The sequence below is a fragment of the Anopheles stephensi genome, chromosome X (genome assembly GCF_013141755.1).
Source record: "Anopheles stephensi strain Indian chromosome X, UCI_ANSTEP_V1.0, whole genome shotgun sequence".
In the NCBI taxonomy this organism is placed as follows: Eukaryota; Metazoa; Arthropoda; class Insecta; order Diptera; family Culicidae; genus Anopheles; species Anopheles stephensi.
In genome coordinates, this window is record NC_050201.1 from 7,712,480 (window position 1) to 7,726,311 (window position 13,832).

The 13,832-nt window shown below is 46.8% G+C and overlaps 1 protein-coding gene across 15 annotated transcripts in view; it reads left to right on the forward strand.

The window, feature by feature from the left end:
- The window catches only part of LOC118517394 (chaoptin), a 110,003-nt gene that overhangs the window by 53,644 nt on the left and 42,527 nt on the right, over positions 1–13,832 (forward strand). The gene's annotated exons all lie outside the window — the stretch shown is intronic.

Sequence of the window (13,832 nt, forward strand, 5' to 3'; positions counted from 1 at the left end):
TCCTGTTAGCAAGGATAAATACGATATATTTGTTTTCGAGCTTCAATTACGACAAACGAGCTGAGCGAAAGATGTTGTCACGCGTGTGTGACGGTGGGGGGGAGTGAAGGAGGGTTGGAAGTGGAGTAAGATGCGAAGCGAACAGTGCTTAAGGGTGCCTGAGCTTTACACGCACCCATACACAATCTCACACACATATGGGTAAGACGTTTGTAAAAGAAAACTGAAGCAAAGCTTGTACACTATGGGCATCTAAAGGGATGAAATCATAAGAACTCATTAATAATTTCCCGGAAAATTATTATTTTCTCTTTAAGATGCAAGACCCAATTAGTAAGCTTTTTTAATCGCCAACCATTCAACTAATCTGTTTTTAATGAAAAAAAGCGACAGCTGCGTAAGGTTATGGTTTTCAATTTGAAAAGTCTGTTACCTTCACGCCTGTTACGGTAAGCAATCATCATTAATTGGAAAGTGTTTGTAAATTATGTAGATATTCAACGTCGTCTCCTCCAGAGCTACTATTTGTATCATCCCAAGATACTAGATGGCTCCTACAGAGCTACTAGGCGTCTCCTCGAAAACTTCTTGTCGTATCTTCCAGTGCTACTAAGCGTCTCCCCATGAACTACTGGGCGTCTCCTCCAGAGCTCCTGAAGAGCTTCCAGGCGTTTCGTCCTGACACACCGAGCATATCCTCCAGAGCTAAAGGGCGTCTCCTCTAAAACTACTACGTGTTTCCTTCAGAGTAACCGGGCGTCCCCTCTAAAAAAACTATTGGGCATTTTCCCCAGATCTACCAGCTATCGCACTCCAAGCTAGTGGCGGCTCTTCCAAATCTTCTGAAAGTGTCCTCTAGAGTTTCTGGGCGTATCCCACATAACCGTTACTCTACTGAACTACACAGAACTACTGGGTTGTCTCCTGCAGAGCTACTAAGCGTCTCCTGAAGAGCTTCCAGGCGTTTTGTCCTGACTTTCGAGGCATATCCTACAGGGCCACAGGGCGTCTCCTATAGAACTACTGGGCGTCTCCTCCAAAGCTACCAGGCGTCTCCTTTAGAGCCGCTAGGCGTCTCATCCAGTGCTACTGGACGTCCCTAGACGAGTGCAATAAAGATACTCACGATCGTTTATCGTTCAACACCGTTTTCGATTAAAACTATTAGAACACCTATGAAAAATTTATCTTACTATGTATCCAAGAGCACCCTGTAGGTCGCATTAAGAACGCTTCATTCTTTTTTGTAGAAAGGCAAGATGGACTTCCACAAGAAGGCATCCTTACAAATATTGAATGGCGTACCTGGCTATATTTCTATAAAATTTCTTCACAATAATTTTATAGAAGTGGGTCATAACAACTTACCTGCAAAATAATTCATCATGAAGTACCCAAAAATTTGTTTCAAAATTCCCATAGTGACAGCGATGTGTTGGTGTGGGGATTATTCGAGCGGATGTTCAGAGCTCACTTTAACCAGCGCACCCACCGCTCCTCTGCTAACCTGTGCTCACGTATTCACGACAGTTGTTACAGGAGTTTTACGCCAACAACAAACGACGTATGCATCGGTGGTACGATCTCGACGTACGTTCCCTTTCTACGGTAAGGACCTTTCCAAGGATCCTTTTCGGAGGCGGTGAGTTTGTGTGTTAGTTTGTGCTTGTAAAAAGCAGCACAAGCAGAGCGGTGGGAAGGAAAAGGGCTTCTCTCCTCTCTCCTCCTCCCTCATCATTGCCGCCATCATCGTCATCATCCGTGTACGGGGTCCGATAATCGACGGGCACTGTCAGCTACTTGGTGCACTTAAAGGCAAGTAATCTGTAAACAAGATTGGTAACTGCTTACGAGCATTAACGTTCTGACCTGGCACCGGGTGACTACAACGTTTTGCACATTTTGCAGCGCAGCTTAAACTGCTTTCTGGAGGTCCCTATGGGGGGACGCTTCAAATTATCGCCAAGAATGAAAGGTGGGTCGGTGGATTAATAATACACGCAACGTACGTTTGACGAGCTGTAAATCTATCCACCGATTCGTACGCAATGTATGTTTCGGGTAGCACCTCGTTTGGGAGTTCAGGCGAAAAACACGTAACAATAGCTAGGGAAAGAACAGGGAGAAAAAGAGAGAAAGCAAGAGAGATAGAGAGAGAGAGAAACAATCTTCCTTATTGAGGTACGAATTTGCAGGCATTACCGAGCGAAGTGATGACCCTGAGGGGGCGAAAGGGGAATGGGAGATAGGTAGGCGGGTAAGTGAAACATGAAGATGGCGCACAGATGTCAGACCGTATCGGGAGCATCATCTAATTCCATTACTTGATACAATTTTCACCCCACCGTCAAAACCCCGGGCCTTTTGGAATCGCGTTATGGAGTAAGCAAAGGGAGAAAAAAAAACATCCCCCTGGTGGATGGACGAAGGAATGAGATGCTAGGCGGGGGGGAAAAATCCCCCAAAAGCATCCTTACACCGCCTGGCGAAAATAAAAAAAAAGGAAGCGCGATCCTGATACGATTACACCCCAATATTGAAGCAATTACTCCCGAAAATCGAAAAATCCTCCCCCACGGACCGCTGGGAATTGCGTCAAAGGTTGCCGGTTGCCGCTGGAACTGCTCCGGGGCAAGCAACAGGAACGCGACACTCTTCCCAAGCATTGCGGGTTGTTTGCCATTATCCAGCTCACCTTGTTTTGCTCGCTCATCCTGCGATTCCGTTCTCCTGTTTTCGTTGGAATCGAATGTTATTGCTGGTGGTCGTGATTTTTCGTCTGCTCGGGGGTTTTTTTTTCCATTGCTCTCCTTCCTTCCTAACCTTAACCTAGATGAAGTGAATTAGGTGGGGCGTGCTTGATGGCGTACCGCGGGCACAAAAAACGCTTCAAGATTTGATTTATCGCGAAATCGAAAACCACTTAAATTCCTCAACCGAATCGATTTTATTTATCTGTCCGGAAGGTCCGCGTTGCGTGGCTGGCGGGGAAGGAAACGAGGGACACACCCGGCTCTGGGAGAAAACTGGGTTGAAAAACCCAGGGAAAAAAGGGCAATGTCACGTGCTGCGTCAACACGATAGCTCGGTAGTAGCCGAGCCCATCCTGCATCCAAGGCACGCCGCTCCAGGAATTACCTGGTGAGCTTTGGGAGTTAGTTTTTTCTGTTTGGTCACTCAGCTCAGCATCTGTGGCTGGTTGTGTGTGTGTTTATAATCGTACGCTTTCTTTTGCAATCGAAATGTCAAACTGCATGGAGAATTTTGCAAATTCACTGTCCCCCGGGCCGTGAAAGGCCTCAGCCAATGAAGTGAAGTGATCCAAATCAAGCCAAACCTGCTCCTGCTCTCACTTCCGCGCTCACCTTCTGATGACAATCGGACCTCACAATTTTTGCTCCCAGGGATTGAGCTAGCGGACGGGTTTCTTCGATTCTAAGACCTCCTGCCAGCGTACCTTGAGGTCCATTATAAAATCTATCATTTATCACCCGATCCCGATTCTGGTCCAGTAACGGGTTGGATGTGCTCAGGTGGGTCATTCGCACACACATGCGCTCTCTCTCTCTCTCTTGTTCTCATGGGAGATTGTTAGGAATTTGATTTCATGCTCGATGGTTGCGTCCGACCGGTTGGGTTCGTGCTGCGGTGGCCAGTGCTTTTGCTGGGGTGACCAGTTTACCCACCGGGGAAGGATGTCACCGGTCACGTCAGCAGTTCATAAATCAAACATCCTTTTTTTTCTCCCGACTCTAACGGTGTCCCACAAACTTCATACCGGGTGCGAGACACCTCCGAAGACGGTACGCTGTGATGTGTGCCCGATTGTTGGCTTCCACACCGGCTTTCCCTCCCCCCGAGATAATTGTGCGCCGATGCTCGGCAAATTCGGCAAAAACAAGGCCGGGTGTTTTTTTGTTTGCGGGCTGACTTCTAGGGTTCGGTATACCAGGGTCGACCAAACTTTGTGTGTAAGGGTGTGTGTCCCCGGGAGGGTGCATTGCATTGGTGAGTGTTTTGTGCAGCATTAGCACTAAACACTTAAACTACTCACCGACTACGACCAGCAAAATCCTTGACGACTTTGGCATGTGTCGTGTCGTTGGCTTCTGGTGAGCGTGTGTTTGTGTGTGAGTATGTGCGCATGTGGTAGATGGTCTCTATATCTTAAGGATTGCTGGAAGGTTTTGGAAAGAAGCGGCAGCTTCGTACACAGGCAGAGTCGCAATCAATTGTGGTATGCAAATTTGCTTCCTGTGGACATTTGGACGCACGGATTTCACTCCAACTCTGCGATGGGTGGAGGTAGAGAAGAGATTAGGGAAGGATGAGAGAGAGTGAGAGAGGAAGAAAAAGCGACATCTTAGCCGGCGGGCAAGAGCAGCAAGGCAACACGGGTCTATCTAATCTGATTGCCTCCGTTGTGCGGACGTGTCCCTTTTGCATGGTGGCATCTTACGGAGATTGAGCGTTGTCAATGCCAATGGCAAAAGTCAGGACGACTCCCAGTGCCACCGCGCTGCGATGCATGTACAGAATACATGAGCATTCTTGAGCGTCTCGATCGTGCTGGTAGGGTGGGAGATGGTGGACAGAAAAACAATAACACCAGCATGCGGGGCTGGTACTTGCGAATCACAGTCGGGCACTCGGGGCGAATCGACTTCAAGCCAGTGCCGGACTTTTGATTCCACCTCTGCGAAACCTTCTCGGGGGACGGCGCCGGTGTGGGGACAGGGTAGTTGCGGTGCAAAAACTTCTCCGTCACATACGCTGGATCTACGGGATATGCGTCTGGTGCAAGCACTTCGGTCAAAGTCCTGCACGTTAGTGGGCGCGTGTGTGTGTCGTTGCTTTGTGTGGTCTGTGCCATGTGCAACGGTCTGATTTATCCAATTTCTCAGTGCGCGAGCCGTGAGACGTCGAAGTTTTCCATACCCCGGGAACGGAAACCGGATTTCGATGCTGTGGGTTGTGAGTGAGAGGGGGAGGGGGAGGGGAAGGGGGGGGTGGTATGAAGAAGATTGAAGACGTCACTGGAGCGTGGTGCTAGTTTTAATATATTTGTTTATGTTTATTCGCCAAATCTTGAAGATGTGGAGAGTCAGGCCACTTGAGCTTGACCTCCTTCCCAGTGTGTTCTGCAGCTTGCGGCGGAGAGCTGTCTTGGCCGGGGCGTTAACTGTGCATGTGTTTTGAGCTTCACCGAAGTTTCGGTGCTGCTGAAGAGGCGGCCGCGGACATGCCAGGAGACAACCAGCAGGCAGGACACATACAGCAGTTTGCGAGCAAACACCAGATAGTGCTTGTTACGAAACGAGGTGTATGGCGTGTGGCGTGTGCATAGCTTTCGGGCGTGAACATAACCCGCCACCGCCGGTAACCGATGCAAATGGATTGCATACTTGCAGGCAAACACATCGACCGGGAACGCTTTAAATTGTCGTCGCCCGGGCACAATAACTTTGCCTCCATTTTTGGTAGGGGGTGCTTGCAACCACCTCCCCCTGCCCTGTCTCTTGCCGCTTGCTGCTGCTGCTGCTGCTGCTGCACGTCTGATGTCGTCCGTATTCTATTCGTTAACTCAATTTCGGTACGGTTGTTGGAACGGTAGTTGCTCGGGAACAATGGCACGGCGTTTCGGGGTGCAACTTTTGCACTTTATTATTATGTTGTGTATGTTGCACTTTGAGTGTGTGTCTGTGTGATTCTTTTCTCCTTTCTCTATCGTGTTGCTGCTTTTCTATTGCACAATTGTCAATCGTGAGTGTGTGTGTGTGTGTGGTGGAAGAAAAACAAGCTGAGTTTGCAATGTGAGAGGTGCAAGGGAAGAAAGAGTAGCAGCAACAAAAAAAAAAAAAAAAGACACAGAACAACATCACGTAGTGAGCAAATGCTCTAGACGAAGTTGCGAGCTCTAGACGTTGAAGATGTAGCACAAAAACTCGTCCGAAGATCTTGTTAGACAGATATGTGGACGAGCGTTGCGGGTGAGCCGTTGAAGCGTAGTGGCGCTTCGGTTCACTTAGAAGCGTTTTAGACGGCTCCAGACGAGTGTGCCGTAGCGCAACGAGGGCCGGACCTAACGTTCCAAATTACTTAGTCAGCTTTTAGTTTTCCTGCTCGCTTTCGTTCTCTCTGCCCCCCACCCCCGAAGGTGGTTAAGCGGCTGTGTGCCGCCAAAGGCTTGACTCGGGATGTTTTTGGCCACGAGTAATACGTATGGGATCGTAAAATCTGGCCTGACTTGCTTGCCGAGCCGGAGGTTCCGGAAGATTTTGCAGTGAATTAATTGTGTTTGAAGACCGTTCGGTCGTCGTTATCGGCCGATTCGGTTTGAAAACTGGGTGATACTGTTTGCTGGGTATCGAGGAGGGGTGCGGGAAGGGGTTAAGGAAGAAGTGGTAAGTGTCAATGAGCGGGAGAATGGGGGAGGATATTTGGCAACAAGCAACCTTTTCGCACGTGTGAGCATAAAAGTGACAGGCCACTGCTGCTGCTGCTGCTGCTGCTTCAGGTGGCCGCTGACAGTTTTTGGTTTGAGAAATTCGGGAGGTTTTGGACAAAATTTTATCCACACCCCCTTTCCCCCCCTCCCTTCATCGTTCGTACGTTACCACAAAATGTCTTCCATCCGGTTTCGATCGTCCGGGTCCGTTTATCATTTTGACCTGTTTTCATTTCTTCAAGTTCTTGTGTATGGGTGAATAGGGGTTTATCCGAGAAGTTTATGTTGCTGATGTCAAGTCCTCTTTGGCACCCTACTGTTGCACTTAGATTGTTACCGTGTTCACACCCCATACTCTCCCCCTTAACCCTGCCATTCTTTGCTTTTTATCACATTTTCCCACCCACCCACTGGGATGCTAGACGATATCAAAAGGGGAGCGATGCACGTTGGCGAATCATAGGCGATAGTCCGGTTGACGGTTGGCTAAAACTGTCAATAAATGTGATGAAAGATTGTACCAGGACTCTCTCACACACACACACATACAAACCTGACACTGGTATGACATGATTCGATTTTAGGTTTTTACTCGTATGACGTGCAATCGGGCTGACTTTTCCATGTTTATTCCCTCCCCCGTCTGGAGAAGCGGAATGAAGAAACCGCAGGGTGAACGATATTTGGGATCGTAAATGCTTCGTGTTCAAGTATGAATGTGTGTGTGAGTGTTTTATTTGCTGCTGCAGTCTGCAATGTTATAACCTGTTTTTGGCATTTCTCTCTCACTTTTTTTTTTGGTTGGTTCATTTCAACACCACCGGCAAACCATTTGGATATTTGAGTTTTGTTTTAAAAACATGAATGCTGGGAAACCTTTTCCCCGGTTTGGAGCGGCCTGGAAAAGTCCGAAGAGGACAGGGGGATGAAAGGGTCCGAAGAGCTAGGATTTTTCCTTTCCATCTCCATATTTGAACCTTTCCCTAGCTTATGTGTGTGTGGGTGTGTGAATGTTTTTTTTTCATTTTTGCTCACCCACAACCCCAAACACCCTCTTCCCCAACTGTAGCGATATGGTACGTGTTCAAAATCTTGCGTTGTGACATGCCAACCCAACACATCGCCACACAGCGGTGGGTTGGATTTTGACAGCTTTTGACAGATGTACCCTTAGGGCCCCTTGGAAATGGGGGAGGGGGAGTGGATGGTTGTTGGGGTTTGGGGAAGCGATTGAAAACCCGGTCTGGCTGGTTTTGTGTGTGTTTTTTCCCTCCTGCGGTTGGGTTTTTGAAAGTTTTACCCGAGATCGGTTAAGGCATTTCTTGGGTGACGACAGCTTCAGGTCAACGCAATTAGGGCGGTTGCCAAACCTTCGTCGCGTGACATTCGGTTTTTTTGCAAGGCGAGTGGGAGATGCGAACGATCCGACACGTCCACTGATTGAGTTTGGCCAAGCAATGCGGGCCTGAAAGTTAACCAAGAGAAAGAGAGATAGAGATAGAGAGAGAGAGAGAGAGAAAACACCGTATAATAAAATTTGTGGTGTTGCGTTTTGAAGGCGAGGAAAAAGAAAACACAACATACGGTTGTGGTAAGTGATATGAATTGGTGAATGGAAGAAATATATCTAGAAAGAAAGCGGGAACAACCGAACCGAAATTGAAAATAATATATTGATCTGTTTCGTATAGAAAAACCTCGATGGAGACGCCTGGTGGGTTTCAAAATTTATTTATTTCCGTTTTCGATTTTTTCTTGTGCGTCTGTGTGTGTATGTGTGCTGGAGAAACCCGCTAGAAGATTGAAATGGTAACGTTGGCCTATCCTCGCTCCATCCAACGATTTGACCTGTCAGATCCGTCACCGTGGTGACGGTTTTCGTCACGTACCTTTGAAGCGGTTGGTGGTAGAATGATGTGTTACGATTGCATTAGGAAACAGACCATTTGCAAACGTGTCGTCAAAACATAAAGAGGTGACGCAGAACCAAAAAAAAAAACAGCAAAAACGCCCCCAAAAGAAGCACTAAACACCGACATTCCGCTCAATTTTGTACCGCTCAAAGGTGTAAATGGAGGCGCCCGGTCGTTCGGTGTGGTAACGTGCAGGCGATAATTAATTGAAATATGTACGCCCAACACCACCCAATCGCAACCCCCAATCACCCGCCACGAACGGTGGGTGCGTACGTGCAACTTGGCCAGCGTTGCAATTAAATGAGGTGACAAAAAGGGGCAAAGTCACGTCCGCCGCCCGCTCAAAATGGGAACGTGTGTGTGGAGGGGGTGAGGAGGGGTTGAGGAAGGGATGGCAGGAGTTGGGGAGGTCGAAAAGGTTTTTCGATGGCTGACTACGTGAGGTGAAGCTGATGGTGCGATTAAACAAAAAAAAAAACAAGTAAGAGTACGCGAAAAAAGAAGATGGAAAACAGATGGCAAAGGAAAAACTTGTACAACTCACCATCTCTCTTTCGCTCGTTTGTTCGATGGGGAGAGTTTTCCCTTCTGCACTTGAACGTAAACCGAACGGAATACTGATTTATCTTGTCACTTTCTCGTCATTTTCCGTCGTTCACGTTTCTCGGGTAACGCGGGGGTTGATATGAAAAGGCACGAGCACCAGAACGGCCGGGGAATCATCGTTCGGAACGTTCCGGTTTCAGTCAAACAGGATTAAAGCTAACGAGGATAAATTTAATGTTTTGTGGGAGGCTTCCCTTTTTTTTTCGTTGCCGCCATCATTACAGCTGCTTCTTCGATTTGGCTTTGTCACCCGCTACTCGTTTAGTTACCAGTTTTGTTTCGGTTCGGAAGATTAGGAAGCAGACAAAACAGTTGGCAGCAGCAAACATGGCAAGCTAGCGAACGAACGAACGAAAAAAAACAAACTCTTCTTCCGAGAGCCTGACACTCATTCAAATAACATCGAAACCGTTTAGAGTGGCAGACAATATCGAGCGTACTTTGCACCGTAGTTTTGACGTTTAGTTGAAGCATGGTTTGGGGGTGAAGGTTTGTGAAATTGAAATATATTTTATACATTTTGGCTGGGTGAATGGATTGCTTGGAGCATTTTTGATTTTTTTAAACACTTTAAAGTAATCATTAATGAGATTACTTTTTAAAATGAGTCATTTAAGCTGATGTGGCGAAAAAATGTTCTAGGCCTGGTCCTGGGTTCTGGCCTAGGCGATGGAGACACTGGTCTACACAAGGCAGGACTGGAGCTCAAATCCCATACAGACCGCCTCCCCGTACGCTATATTTTCTATCCTGCTATGGATAAAATCAAGTCATAGGGAATCAAAATTGGCAGACAGAGACTTTTCGAGGTTGTAGTGCCAAGAAGGGAGAAGAAAAGTCTTTCAGAATATCAACCTGTGATATGCACCGTCGCCCAGAATCAAGAACCTGCTCTTGGGAGATCAAACTAGCATTAGACATCATTGGTTTGAGTATCTTCAAAATAGCAAAAGGTTACCAAAAGACGAAGCTAGAGACACACTGTTTAAAAATTGCAAAAAGACGGCGTTATTGAAGGAACCTCGTTTGGGAGGGCTCGTCGAAGGGACCTCCACGTAGAGACCTCGTTGAAGGGCTCTTGTTGAAGGTTCTTCGGAGTGGCCTCGTAGGATGTGGCCTTGCCGAAGTGGCCAAGCGAAGGGACCTCGAAGAAGAGACTTCGTCGAAGGAGCCTCATTGAGAGGGCTTCGTGAAAGCGGTCTCGTCGGAGGGGCCTCGTAGAAGGGACATCGTTGTAGGAGTCTCGTTTAACAGGTTTCTTCAAAGGCGTCTCGTTGAAGAGGCTTCGTCGAAGGGACTTCTTAAAAGGAACTTCGTTAAAGGTGTCTAGTCGAAGGGTCCTACTAGAAGGATCCTTTTTGAAGTGGTCTTGTAAAGGGGACCTCATCAAAGGAGCCTTATCGAAGGGATCTCGTTGAAAGGGCCTCGTTGAAAGGACCTCGTAGAAGGGTCCTAGTCGAAGGGATCTCGTGAAAGGGATCTTGTCAAAAGGATCTTGTTGAAGGGATCACGTTAATGAGACCTATTCGAAGGAAGCTCGGTGTAGGGCTCTCGTAGAAAGAACTTCATCAAAAGGATCTCGTAGGAATGGCCTTAATGAGGGAGCCTCTAAGAAAGGGTCTCGTCAAAGGGCCCTCGTCGAAAGGGAAGTCGTGGCAGAGATCTTGTCGTGGGGACCTCGTCAAAGGGGCCTAGTCTAAGGAGTCTCATCGAAGGGACCTTGTCGAAGGGACCTCGTCGAAGGCATGTCGTAGAAGGGATATCATCGAAGGGACCTTGTCAAAGGGCTAGACGAAGAGGTCTCAAGGAAGGAGCCTTGTCGAAGAGGTCTCGTAGAAAGGGTCTCATCGAACGGGCCTTGTTGAAGGGGCCTCGTCGTAGGCATGTCGTCGAAGGAATCTCATCGAAGGGGTCTGATCGAAGCGATCTCATCGAAGGGGCATCGTCGAAAGGGACTTGTAGAAGGGACTTCGTCGAATTTCCATGAATTTCCATGGCTGAAATACTGGATTGGCAAACAAGTGAGCAATGCCGCAAAATTGTTTAAGCAGGTCAAAACTACCAAAAACGATTCTACCGTCCAATAAGTCAGCAGGAAGTCGTTAGCACGAGCGAAAATTGATAAAAGCGAGCCGTATTAGCGTAGTGTATTAAGGGTACATCACGTCCACTGATTAAACGTAATCTGATTCTTAACGGTGTCTCGAGGTGACGGCCGCCGCTCCGAAGACAATCGGCCGGCGTGAATTAAAACGCCACGCTGTGTCGTGTTTGCCATTAACCTTGACTTATTGACTGTCAGAAAAACAGTTTCGGTTCACGGCGGTCTTACCCCCTTTTTTTGTTGCTTCAGTAGCGGTGAAAAGGCAAAGAAAAACACACAAAGACAGGACACGAAAATCGTCGCTAGAATGTCAAGTGAAGGCTAGAGAACAGGGCAGCAAACAAGAAGAGAAAAAAAAACAGACTAGTCAACCCTTAGACTGACTTTTCCCATTTTTCGCAAGCATTAGCTTCGGGTTTAAGTGGAATGGTTTAAGCGAAAGGAGCGCGGAGTGAGTGAAGGCCAAAGGAAGGGATGATTCCGCACGAACAGCACGAGTCGTTGTGCCAAGAGGAAGCAAGCAGAAAAAAAACACACACACAACAAAACTGCCTTGGCCAGCCGGTTTGCATCGAAACGCTTCGGGCGAATTGAACTTGATGAATATTCAAAAGCCTCAAAGCCCCTTCGGTATAATTTAAGCTAAAGTGTGTTGTTTCGCAGTTTTTTTTTGTCTCGCTCTTGCTGGTGTCGTTCGGTTCGGTACACCAAACTCGCCCCAAAGAAAACCCTTCAATGAGCGGAAAAGAAGTGCCGTTTTTGGGGAAGGGTGGGGCAAGCAAGCAAGGAAGACTGATGGTTGAATAATAAAAAAAACGCAAGGAGGGAAAAACAATGGAAAACCATCTCTAGAAAAAGGGAAAAGTGTGTGTGTGTGTGGGAAAAATAGCGCTTGCAATGAAGAGTTTTGCTACTCGCAGCACACTTACTAGACTTGGAGTGCAAGAAGCTTGGAAGGCAGTAAAGAACAAGAGGGAGAGAGAGTGAGCAAAAAAAAAAGGAAAGGAAAGATAAGCAAAAGGGGTGGCACCCCGACACCTCCCCTTCACCCTTCCCATTCCCCCACTCCATCGTTTCTCACTGATCTCCTTCGAGAGCTCGGAGAAGCTCTGTGTGCCGGAGGCTGACAGAAAATGACATTCATTTTAGGTGTGGCCGTTTGCTTTTCATACCTCCTCAACCTCCCCATACCCCCCCCCCCCTTAATCCCCCACCCCTGCCACTAGACCCATGGGCAGGGAACGTGCCAAGAAGGGGGTGGTTGACATTTATTTTTGCCACCCTGCTATACCCACCGCCATTTTGGGTGATGTTTTTCACGGTGTTGATATGGGTGGCAGGAGCGGGGTGGCGGGGTGAGTTTGGCTAGTGGGAAAGGGATGCGACAGGGTTCGATGGAATTTGGATCGAGCAATCGAACCGAATAATAAGATAGAAATTCAATCAATGATGTTTTATTGTTTATACGCTTTTGCTGTCGTAATCGTTTTTTTTCTGTTTTGTTGTTTACTGTTGTTGTTTTGTGTGTGTTTTTTGAACTGTTTTCTATGAAATCTTTACTCGAGTGTTTTTTGTTCGCTACCGTGCTTTAGTAGTTTTGAACTTTTATTGACTGGTTTGTGTATATCGTTCCTCACTTTTATCTGTTGTTTTGTCATATTGATTTTGTTTCTTGCTTTGTTTCGTCTTTTTTCTATAACATTCTTTTTATTGAATTTTGATTTATTTTTTGCTGCCTGTTTTTTTGTTCTTTCGTTTTTTGGTTCCTTTTTTGTTTTTATTCTTTTAGCTTCTCATTTCAATTCCAAATCACTCCTTCGCTTTCTTCATTATGCCATTCTACCATCTCTCTTGCTATCGGCCTCGTTGTTGTATTCCTTTTTGTTTTTTTGCTCGATGATTATTTATTTGTTTCGTGGAACATATTTTCGTCTCGCATCCCTGGAAATGCGATACCACGGGGGTTTTGCTGTCGAGCGGTGATGGAACGGAATTGTTTCGCTTCGAATCGATCTCCATGGACACCGTTGGATTCCTGGAGCCGGTTCGCTCCTTTTCTTTTGCTCCCGCTCCATCCCCCCCCCCCCAACGTCCACTGCCACACCCCGTTCCGAAAAGCGGTTTGAACTGACCCGATCAGCAATAGTTGACAAGATTCGATTACCGGCCTCGCTACATAATTCATTTTTTTATGCTCTTTTTGACATTCGGCTAGCGTTTCTATGACCTTGCCTTCTATATCCTTCCCCTTTGGTGCCTTCCGAAGCCGATTGTCGTCTTGTTTCGTTTTTTTTCTCTTCTCTCGGTTCGGTTCGTTTTCTTGCATCCAATTTGTCGATGCTGATGAAGAAGTTTGAATTTGTTGTTTTGTGTACTTGTGCTGCTTGTTTCTCCGCCTCGTGGTTTCTTACTGCACAGGGTACAATTATTAGCGTTGCCGTTTGTGGGGCGATTTTCTTTTTTCTTTTTTGACATTTCGAAAACAAGTCATCGGTTGAGTTGAAAAAGATGTATTTTTAGAGTTCTACTTTGTTTTTTTTTTTTCATGTACTTTGTTGGTGACAGAAGTAATAAAGCTAAGCGGGTTTAACTTGTCAAAGGAAAAATAAAGAAAATGGGAGGAATACTTTTATTCGGAAAAAATCAAAATGGGCGACAAATTTATTATCAACGGATTGAAACAGGGGAAAATTTAACGAGAGGACATCTTAATTTCGTACTGTCAGTTAGACAGTTGGAACCATTCAAAACAAGAAGA